Source organism: Hydractinia symbiolongicarpus, chromosome 5 (genome assembly GCF_029227915.1).
Source record: "Hydractinia symbiolongicarpus strain clone_291-10 chromosome 5, HSymV2.1, whole genome shotgun sequence".
NCBI lineage: Eukaryota > Metazoa > Cnidaria > Hydrozoa > Anthoathecata > Hydractiniidae > Hydractinia > Hydractinia symbiolongicarpus.
Window position 1 is genome coordinate 7,512,905 of NC_079879.1, and position 10,837 is coordinate 7,523,741.

At 32.4% G+C, this 10,837-nt stretch overlaps 1 long non-coding RNA gene across 1 annotated transcript; it reads right to left on the minus strand.

The window, feature by feature from the left end:
- Positions 1-4,995: 4,995 nt before the first annotated feature.
- LOC130644507 (uncharacterized) lies at positions 4,996-8,763 on the minus strand. The gene is made up of 3 exons (XR_008982608.1): positions 8,257-8,763; positions 5,683-5,808; positions 4,996-5,536 (listed from the first exon to the last, which is right to left on the minus strand). It is a non-coding gene; the product is annotated as an uncharacterized LOC130644507 (long non-coding RNA).
- Between the last annotated feature and the right edge of the window lie 2,074 nt (positions 8,764-10,837).

The window sequence follows — 10,837 nt, forward strand, 5'->3', positions numbered from 1 at the left end:
ATTTCTTGACACTTCGTATATCACGATTTTACATTTATTGTGAAAACATTCGGATAGAGGTACTGTAGGGCTCAAAAAATAGTGGCAACAACGAAAATATTGTTACACAAAAATATCTCCCAATATATACTACATCGTATTTTTTAAAGGATTGTCGATGAAATTTAAAAGAGTTGTTCTGATTGAATTAGAGCTGTTGAAAAGATGTGAAGAAGAAGTCGGCATACTCAAAAAAGAAATGTCTAGCTACTTGCTTCCTTTTTGCTGCTTGAAGAAACTCTTTACGTTAAGATTTCAATCAAGAACTACGATATTTTCGATTCTCACTTTTACCACACGCTTGTCCTATTCGTACGGAGATTAGAAGACAATGTGAAAGTGCGCGAAAAAACTATAAAAACCCAATTAAAATTAATGTGACGTGACGGGTCTCCATCTCCGAGACGGATCTTCATCGTTTATGTTCAAAACAGTTTTCTTCTTCTCCTCCTCACTCACTCCACGCAGCATGTTCTATTGTTTGTAATCAATTTATATTATCAACTTGTGTCAAGTCATTAAAATATGTTTCTGAACTATAAAGGGAATAAAGAAATTGAGTTTGTTCCAAAGTCTTTTAGCCCGCATTTATTTCATTCTACTTCAATCAAAACTATTAGCTGTATACTATTTCAACTATTTGTAGAATATATTTTTTTAACAAGTACTTATTTGCTTCTTATAATAATACAAGATGTATAGTATACGTAAAACTAGCTCACCTCATACGTGGCACTGTATTATATATATTCATTTGTGGAAATAAATTGAAATCAATCACAGTGAATGTTTCAAAATATCATTCCGGGCATGCTATGTAATATATTAAAAAGGATGGCCACAAGCTTGATCATATTTTTTTTGAAGTAATCACATAAAAAACTTTCTATATTAACAAAAAGCAATATATAAAGAAGTAGTAATCTTCTTGTGAAACATTCTGTGATGCCACAGATGCTAATTGTTTTGACTTTCGTAGTGCATGAGCATATTTTTTGAAAAAAATAATTATTTGAGGAAACTACAAAGAAAAATTGAGTTACTGTCAGTACATTTATATACATTATGAGAACCATCATAGAACCATTCAATAAACCTGAAAGTATAATTCATAACTTCAGTCTATGAAATACACAAACACATTTCATCAAGAAACTACAACTACAAACTACAATCGTTCAATATATATTAACAATTGTTTCACAAAAAAAACGGATTCTTCTATATTCGAAAGCATAACAGATTAATCCTTAACGAAGACGACGTGATACACGTTTGCCTAAAGTTCATTCCAGTATATGTTAACAAGTTTTAATGTTGTGAAACAAAAAAAGGTTTCGTTCAACCAAGAGATCGCTATATACAAAAGTATTCAGGCCTCAATTCATCGAAACAAGACAAGTAGAGTTGGTATATGTGATAATACATTAGACACAATTCATTTCCGGCCAAAATTAAGCGAAACGAGAGAAATCTGCAGGGCTTAACTGATAATGCCATAGACAAGTGCCGACTTCGGTGTTATGAATGGCCCAATTCACCAAAACAACGGAACCTGCTATGTATGGATTGCTTCTAGAAACAGGACCATTTTCCTAAATTTTTTTTCAACGACCTAGCTCACCGAAACAATCAAATCTATTATGTACGGATTCCTTTTAGAAACAGGATCCTTTTTCTGAATGTTTACCAATGGCTCAATTTACCGAAATAACCGAATCTGTGATGTATGAATTGCTTCTAGAAACAGAAGCTTTTTCGTGAATGCTTAACAATGGGCCAATCCACCGAAACAACTGAATCTGTGATGTGTGGATTGCTTCTAGAAACAGGAGCTCTTTTCTGAATGATTATCAAAGGTCTAATTTGCGGAAATAACTGTATCTCTTACTTATCAGAGGCTCGATTTACCAACATAACCGAATGTGTTATGTATGGATTGCTTTTAAAATCGGGAATTCTCACCTGAATATTTTGTGAAGGCAATTTCGCAAATGTTAGCCAACTTTATGTGTATGGATTGCTCCTGACTTGCCAATTCTTTCCTAACTTTTTTGTTAAAGCCTTACAGATGTAAATTTCTTCCGCCCTTTAAGGAAATAAAAATCTGATATTAAAGTACCACATCAAATGCGGTTGATTAACAATTAATATTAAAAATCAAATAGAAGAAGAATTTTAACAAAAGAGCTTTGGCTCTTTTGGGATAAGGCAGTTTAGAAGGGGATTAAACACAAGACGACGATAAACATTTGCGTAGATATTTACGCTCCATCTTATAATACAACCACTATGTATATAACACCAAATGTCAATAAGAAAACAAATTAATCAAGTTCAGAGAGCACAGAAAACGAATACAAAAAGTTGTATCCACAAGGTTCCAGCCCTGCTCAGTTTTATGGTACCGCCAAGGTTCACAAGATACCACCTAATTCTACAGTAGCTGACGATTTACCATCACGACCCATCATATCGAATATCGGATCTGCTACTTACAACACATCAAACTACCTCGCGAAATCTTTAACACCGCTGACAAAGTCAACATATACTACTGAAAGCTCTTTAGATTTTATATTATCATTGAAAGGAGAAAAGATACCTCATAATTACAAACTAGTACCTTTTGACGTCACTAGTTTATTCACCAACGTTCCGTTGGAACAAAAGATAGACATAATATTGCAAAAGATATATGCTGAAAAAGTTATAGAAACAAAAATTAAGCGAGAGGAAATGAAACATCTATTAATCTCATGTACAAAACATGTACATTTCAGTTTTAACAACCAACTTATATTCAGGTAGATGGTGTAGCAATGGGCTCGCCTCTAGGACCAGTCCTAGCATATCTTCATGGTTGAGTTGGAAAATGAAATAGTCCCAAAATTAGAAAATTTAGTAAAATTTTGGAAGAAATAGGTAGATGACACTGTTAATGAAAACCAGATAAACAATGTGCTGATCACACTTAATAGTTACCATTCGAATATCCAGTGAACATATGAAGTTAAAAACGATAACTACATAGCCTTTCTTGATGTAAAAACACATCTATTTATCGAAAAGACACGAACACTGACATATAAATGCACTAGAATTCATCTGCATCACGCCCATGGAAAGTTGAAACGGTTAAATGGTTGGTGTTGAGAGCGTTTAATATATGCTCTTAATCACAAGATCTGAAATACGAACTAAATCACTTAAAAAATGTGTTTATAAAAAACTTATCCCGAAGCAGTTGTATCTAATGTAATTAATAACACACAGCGAAATTTCAACATTCAAAATGCCGACACTGTTTCTGAAGAAGACACCAATGAATCTCCAATAACACCTTTCATGGTTTTTATTCTGTCAAGTCTGGCTACGGGAAAATAAATAAGGTTAATTTCGTTTAAGAAAAGCGAATTAGAAAATAATGGTAACTGCTTAGTAAAGCGTCTAACACTTTTAAACAGTTTCTATCAGCCAATGTCAAGCACGCATTGCTGATCAATGTAAAATGTTATGGTGTTGTGTACAAATATACTTGTCCGGTGGAATAGTGCGATGCTATATACATTGGTGAAACAGCCAGGAGGCTTAATGAAAGATAGACCACCAAAAACGCGATAAGAACTCTCACATCCTAAAACATTCAGTCATTGAGAATTACCAACTTGGTGAACAAAAGAACTTCAGTATTTTGATAGATAATGTTCACCACTTTAAAAAGAAAAAAATAGCTGAGGCCATGTATATTTGTGATAACAGTCCCACGCTTAATGTACAGGGATTATCTGTTCCATTAAAATTGTTTTAAGATAAATATTATTTATAGTCAACAAGGGGAGGAGTGCATTTGTGCACCGCGCGGTGGACGTTACCCTCACCAACGGTATATAGTTTATATACCTTTGGGTATGCCGTTATGTGTTATATATTTCGTTAAGGAGTGCATTTGTGCACCGCGCGGTGGACGTTACCCTCACCAACGGTATATAGTTTATATACCTTTGGGTATGCCGTTATGTGTTATATATTTCGTTAAGTATTGTTTTTATACGTCCTCTGTGTATTGCGTAGTTGTTGAAAATTATATTTAAAAAACTTTTGAGATAATTGTAACAATTTACGTTGATAATTGTCTTGTAGTAACAAGACGAAATATCCGTTAAAATAAAATAAAAAATGTCATCATCAATCAAACTTCTCGTATTTATTTTTATTGTGAAGTTATATACCGAATTAATATATAAGACTAATTAAGCAAGAACATATTTGTTAATATCGATCTGCTTGTGCTAAGGCACTTGCCATTGTATAACTGGATGTCAGTTGAGCTTGCTGCAATTTTTGGTTATATAAATTGGCAAAACAGTAACAGCTAGTGGATTTCAATAATCAGTTTCTTCACTAAAAAACAATTAATCTTTAAGAATCTTGCTATTAGATCACAGAAATGTTACACGAAAAAACTTTGGAAATGAATACAATTAATTTGGAAACTATGAATTTTAGGAAAAGTAATAGCAAACAGAGAAATATATCACCTAGCAGTCATAATATGTATTGTAAAGAAACAAATAACAACAACATGATCAACACTAACATTTTATTCCAATACATGGAAAAAGAGTTTGGCAGTACTTTTAAGCTCTATCATGTGTACAGGTAGTGGCATAAAAAGACACCTTAGTCATTAAAGTTACTGCAAAAAAACTTTCATAACAAAAGAACCATCCAGTATGTAAATTCTCTTACAATTCTGCCTCAAACCACTGATGGTGATTTATATTTAATGTGGTCTGTGCTCAATGGATTTCAGGATGGACCAGGTTTCCAGTGTTTAGCTCCCAAAACAAAAATCTTTATGAAATGACAAACTAACTAGACAATGGGGGGACATTGAACTTATAATCTCAATTAGAGGAGATGATTCAAACGCTCTACCGACAGAGCTGCACTAAATCCATCATCTTTTTAAGAACTTATGGGAACACGACCTTATATTTGCTGCAATGATTTCCACAACATAGCTTAGTACACCTTTTTTGCTTGACATGACATTCATACTCTTTTTAGAAAGATTGCAGTTCCCGAGCATTAACAAATGTAAAATAACATTTTGCATTGATTATAATGTTTTGTTAGAAACAGCATCCATACTTTTACTAACAGCGCGTGAAACCGCCACAGCATTGACGCAATTCTTATATTGATTTTCACCACACAGTGTTCTGTTAAAGGCACATAAGACGTATATTGGTTCCATGGTTACAGAACTCTCATGCACACATTCGCTAAAATTTTCAAGAGGGGAAAGCAAATACACAGTTTGTGCTTGCTATCAACGACACAGTATCCATAAATTCGGCAGATTTTTTTATAAAAATTATATTTGGCGCACTTTTTTACATGTGTTGTAAACGACTCAGCATCCATACATTTCTTAGATTGTTTTTCACTGATCATTTACTCGTTCGTTGCAATGTAATCAGTTTCTCCACTAAAAAACAAAACACAAAACAATAAAACATTGAAGCAATTCTCCGGAATTTGCAGACAATACATAGAGGTCTAATAGTACTCTAAAAGATGTGTTCACATATTTCTATTTGAGGAGTCTAAAGCTATAAAAAAGCAAGGACTTACATTTACATTGTATGGATCTTCGTTTAATATTATTCTTATGATTTTTCATATCAGTAATTGGCTGTCTGTTCTATATTACCAAAAATACAATTTAGCAAAGCAAAAAAATGAATGCCAAGATTTAACCTAAATATAACGTAAATATTTCTTAATAACCCTAGAAGGACACTGGTCTCTGCTTCATGTACAATAAAAATATAAAGTAAAAGAACGTTTTAGTCCAAAGTAAAAGTCTGCATAACTTTTTAAACAGTTGTGTGAAAGTTTAACAAACATTTAAGAAATTTCCTCAAATAATTATTTTTAACGTTGCAAAAATAAGAAATATAAAAACATTTATATATATGCAAATAGTAATGAATGGAAACATTTAAGAAGTTTCCTCAAATAATTATTTTTTAATGCTGGAAATATATAAATAAAAAAACCCATCTATTCATGCATGCAGATAGTAATGAATGGAAACTCGTTGTTCTTAATTGAAAAAAATTTTTTATATAGAAAAATCCTAGTTGGTACACATTGCATTTTTGCTGTTTTTTAGGCTGAATCAAAAAGAAAAACATTTATGTGGAGTATTTGTTCGACTAGTGCTATTGGCTTTATACCATAGGTCATAACTGTGTGCCGTTTTCATGAATACAAATAGGTCCAGAATCAATTTTTAAAAGCCAATTGCTCTTTTCAAGTACAAGTTTCAGGAATTTCATAAAGTTTCTTCATTGACGGTATTTTTTGGGCTTGGTGACTTGTTGATTATATTTTCAGCCTGAACACATATGTATTGGTTTTGACGCACAATCAAACACTTGCAACACTGACACTGGTCCATTGTGGCCAAAAAGTAGCGATGTATGTCACTCACTAACTGCAATGCTTGTTGATTCTTTTTTCCTTATTGCTTTATAAAAATCCAAACAATGTTTTCAATTCTGTTGACATGGTCACAAAAAGACAAATAGAAATAACAGACTTCGTAGACTACACATTCATTGAGAAAATTGTATTACATCCAGACTATTAGAGAACTCCATTTCAATCAAATTTTAACAAAGTTTTGTGATATATAGTATGATTTTCATTAAGTATATGCGGGAATATTGGAATACCATGCTTGACTCTGTACAGTTAATCAGTTAAAGCTAAGATGTTAATGGATAACAATATAGAACCACTGAATTATGTTTCACATGAATTAAATTCCATGTGGACTATTTTTTTTTGTGGATGCCACATCGTCTGTAATTAGTTTGCAGATATTTTTTGAGCTGATTAATTAATGTGAATAACTGTTTTTTGTAGACAGACTTAATTGTGGACTTAATTTGACAATTTTTTTAAACAACAATACCATGAATTTTACCCATGCTAAACATAATTCACGGAATACAAACACTGTGATCAGTAGGAAACGCATGTTTGGCCAATGTAGCTTTGATACACAAAGAAATATTGACATAAATTCTGTATTTTTTCTTAAAAAAAAACAAAAAAATGTTCCCTGATTTTTAAAATGTATGTTGGGTTTATAGTTAACGGACTAGTTTTTATGTGTCTTGAGCCATCGTGACAACGTTTTGCAAAATAGAAAATGTTTGGTGGCTAATCCTGCATTCAACTGGCATTCAATGTCTTATAAATAACTCAATTTTATTTGAATCGCACTTGCAGAAAACTTCTTTCTATAACAACTCAACAGAGTTTTAGTATAACGTATATCTGCACTAATCACTAGATGAATGGCAGGGTTTAACTGCATTTAACGCTCAAACTGTCGTTTAACATAGATATTGAGGTCAACATACCCATACTCATCGAAAAGGATTGGAATGAGTACTATTACAGGGAGCTGTTACAATTCAGGCATGAGCCATCTAACGAAGTGGACGGAAATGCAATAGCAATAATAAGAACTGATTCTTTACAAAACGAAAGCATTGTTGTACACATGCCACAAAACATATCAAAAATATTTTTCATGTTCTTGAAAGTCTCGAACACTTCGATTACAGCTTAGGTTTGTGGAAAGAGAGTTAATCGTGGAGGTGGATATGGTCTGGAAATACCAGTTGTGTATAAGTTTTATGGACAAGAAAAATTGATTGACTGGTTTGCGAAGAAGATTGAGACTGTAAAAGCAGACATTTCCTGTAAAGTTTTAAAGTGTTTAAAATAGATATTTTAAAATTAAATGCTTATCTCTAATTTTTTGGATTGTACGCTAATTGGAGAGAAAAAAAGCCTATAGTTGCCATTTCGTGCAAAAAAATTTGTCCGCTCGAGTGTCCGTTAATTAAGTGTCCGCTAATTGAAGAGAATACTGTATACATTTATTTTCAGCAGCGTTTTAAGCTCTACTCAATAAAGGCGACGGGGAAACACGGGGAAAATTTTTTTTTTGTGTATTCACTAAGTAGATTTTTCTGCGGGCCTTATCGACTAGTGTAGGTGCTTACACGATTTCAACTTAGTTAACTATTTTTACTCGCTAAACGACAAAATTACAAGACGAAATTTAAGCAACAAATTACACATGTAAGATGACATAAAATATAATAAGAAATAAACACTTACTAGATATATAGTGGCGTAAGCCAAGCCAACTACATGTGAGAGAAAACAACTAAAACAGATGGTGAGATACAGGACAACTCCTGTGATGTATGAAAGAAAAATTTCACTCAACAGCAAATTTAATACAAAAATGTATGTTCGACTCTGTCATTACATGTTGAAGACTAAATGCGCAGAAAAAAGATGTGCAAGATGTGCAGAAAATTTAACTAAAAATAGTACCAAAATTACAATTATTCTCTTTACATAATTAACACGGGACAATACATCACAACACAAAACTAACAAAATGCATCTTGTTCTCCACCGCAGAGCGAACTCTACAGCAGAGCACATACGCGACACCACAAGGACAATACAAATGACGTATCAAAATAAATGTCAATACGGCCGGAAATTCATGTAGGCTGTTGTTTTGTGAGCTACTTTACGTATCCGCACCCTAAGCAACGTTCATTTACACATATGCGCATTAGAAAAGATAGAATTATCACATTTATGTTATCTTAAAATAATTCGAGTTATCTTACAATCAAGACATTTATGTGAATATACACGCATTCCGAAATCACATTAATAGAGTTATCTTAAGATAGCACTTGTTATCTTAAAATATTATTAATGTGACTTTTGAATGCCGTAGGGCTGAGCCGAAACCAAACCATCGCGCTATCGCAATTAAAAAAGGTATTAAAATTAAAAACTTAAATTTAGAGTTAAAAACTCTAATTTAGTATTTTTAGAAAAAACAACTTTTCTTTTTTATTTCCAGATCTCCTTCCTGGTTATTTCTTGAAGTTGGATATGTCAGGTTAACAATAACAAATTTTGAAGAGGTTTTTCTGTTTGTGTAAAATCTTTCTGACGCTATACGTTAATTATTTACTAAGGGTAATCAATTTCATTGTAGCACGCTCTCAAAATGAGCCCTAAAAGAAAGCCAGCCCTTAGCAAAAAATGGCTATAAATATTTCATAAGTTATTAAATGTTTCAATCCAAATATTAAATTATTACGGTTCTTGACATTCCTTTACATTTCGGGGATCGTGTGCGCGGGGTTGATGATGGGCTATGTTACGGTAATCCCCTAAAAATAAGTTAATAAAAAGGGAGAAGAAAAACGCGAATGGTCTGAAAAAGATCCTGAATCTAAACATAGATCTTGATAAACGTAGGTCTCTTTTAATGTGTTTCTTTGTGAACTAAAAAATCTCACTATAGGAGTCTCAAAGGCTCTTTATAGGAGAACAGAGGTTTGTACTGTTACATGTATGTTAGCAATTTATTATGTATAAATATGCCTCAGGGTAAGATATCAAAGTTTCCAATAATCTGTTAGGTTTACTGAATTTTGTTTGATCTGACCTACATACTAACTATGAGTATAGCCTAACGCAACTGTGACATCATAACCATTGAAACTTTAAATTGCTTCTAGTCAACATTAGAGTAAAAATAAATAATAAAAACATGTCTGTCATGTCACATCATACTTCATTTTAAGTGAAGAAAATAAAAAAAAAAAAAGTTTGACCTTTGTTTTCCATTACCGCGAACGTTTGTCTGTTTTATAAAAATAATGTTTTGAGTAAAAAATTTTGGAATGAATTTCTCTACAAATTGTCATTTTGCTCGATATTCAGCAAATTATAAAGTGTAACCTTTCTGGAGTATGGCATTGAAAAATAGGTGCAACTTACACTCGTTTTTCCGTAGTATATTTCGTGCACATTAACCGATCACAGAAAAACTTAACCACATAAGAATATAAAAACCATTTCCGTTAAGGTGGATTTCCACTTAAAATCAAACAAATCGGAAAAAAGCAATAAAAATACTGAAATTTGATTAAATATCTGCTAATTATTTTGTTTTTAAAATTTTTTGTTCCTGAAAGTTGACTGGCTTTAAACCTTTCTGCTTTCTTAGCATTGAAATAATCCACTCCGCCGCTATTCCTTTGCAGGCTTAATTTTGTTTTAAAAAGATTTAATCTTTGACGTCAGTTAACTAGAGAATTGATATTGATATTGAGAATTGATAAACTGGCTGAACTGACTTGAACAACGCTCAATCAATAGTCATGACTATGCCAAACCTACAATCTTGGGCGACGTTTTTGGTTATAAAATATGGTGTAGGTAGGACCAGCTCATACACGTTGTTAACATTTCTGAAAGTACTGAGAGAAAAAGATATTTTTATTTTCCCATTTTTTGCTAAAATTGACCCAGTCCCAAGTCATTTAACGTACAAAACGCCTCAGATTATTCTGGGGCCTGTTAACAATACAGTTGATAACTCCAGCATTCATTTTATCAAATCACTTTCCCGAGTCTCTTGAACTTTCGTTAATACTTCATGGAGAAAGACATAAACAGAAAAATAACTGATACAAATATAATCTGATTTCTAACATATATACATTGTGCTTTTAAACAATTTTGGCAGAGCTACATATCAGTCCAGAACCTTTAGGACTGTGAAATATTTCTGCCAAGTAATTGTAAAAAATGTTTAGTAAAATAAAATAAAAATAAACCTATGTAAATAAGCAAAATAGAAAGAAAATAAAACACT